The sequence below is a fragment of the Nicotiana sylvestris genome, chromosome 4 (genome assembly GCF_000393655.2).
Source record: "Nicotiana sylvestris chromosome 4, ASM39365v2, whole genome shotgun sequence".
In the NCBI taxonomy this organism is placed as follows: Eukaryota; Viridiplantae; Streptophyta; class Magnoliopsida; order Solanales; family Solanaceae; genus Nicotiana; species Nicotiana sylvestris.
In genome coordinates, this window is record NC_091060.1 from 162822612 (window position 1) to 162824021 (window position 1410).

Below are 1410 nucleotides of genomic sequence, written 5' to 3' on the forward strand. Positions count from 1 at the left end.
TACTGAGTAGACTTATGAAGTACCCCCTACCACGTAGGAAGAGATCCACAATGCCTATTGCGCCGAAGTGAGGGCAGACGAGGATGACCTGAACAGCCCGCTTCAATGATTAACATCAGTCCAGACCGAGACAAGGAGAGATCGCCGCAATAACGGTCGAAGGGATCAACTACCACGCTTCAATCGAGAAAAGCACCAGCCTTATATCCGAACATCCAATCCGCCTCTTCCACAACATGCAGATGTTGCGCCTCGACATACCACACTACCCCAAAACGAAAAAGGTATGCCTCCACTGTTATCTGCTCATAACTTTTGTGTTTCTCCTTCAGAAATAGTGTATGCACTGGAAAAGCTCGGTACAAAGGTGCAATGGCCGCAAAAGATGAAGTCGGATTCGAGCACCAGGAGGTCGAACGTTCTGTGTGAATTCCACCAGGAAAAAGGACACAAAATCGAAGAATGCATAGGTCTGCGACAAGAAGTGGTAAGAATGTTAAACTAGGGATACCTGAAAGAACTTTTGAGCGACCGAGGACGGGCCAACTTTGCTCGTGGACGCGATCAACCTCAAGTACCTCCAAAACCACCATTACCAGCTCGTACCATACAAATGATAATCGGTGGCGGCGACGACACGATAACCAACCATGTAAAATTCACTACCACACATAAACACAAACGAACGGTTTCCCATGAACGGTATGACGACATCGAAGATAGTATCATATTCAATAAGTCGGATACCGACAGTTTGTCTTTCCCTCACTATGATGCTTTGGTTATAACTTTATGTATCGCAGATATCGATGTAAAAAGAATAATGGTGGATGACGGAAGCGGCGCGTGTATTGTTCACCCACTAGTTCTCATGCAGATGAGGCTCGAGGATAAAATAATACCACGTTGCATAACACTAACGGGTTTTAATAATGCAGTGGAGCGAACAATTGGGGAAATAATGCTACATGTCCTAGCAGGAGGAGTCACCCTGGAAATGACATTCCACGTTATGGATTAGGAAACAGCCTATAATGCCATCATAGGATGCCCATGGATACACGCCAAGCGAGCCGTCCCGTCAAGTTTCTACCAAGTAATCAAATTTCCCACCCCATGGGGGATATTCAGCATCCGAGGCGAGCCATGCACCGCCCAAGAATGCTACCGGATTGCCCAAGATTGCACATACACCAAACAACTAAAAGGGGCAAGTGCGGAGGCATAGCAATCAGCCATGTTGGGAACCAAACCCGGTACACACGTAGAAGCCATAAAAGACCCGGACGTCATAGAAGCTTGCAAAGCAACTGTAGAAGATCTTGATCTCGTTCAACTGGACAATACCGATAGCACGATAAAGGCTTATGTCGGACACAACCTCTCGAAACCAGGTAAATATCGTGGGTT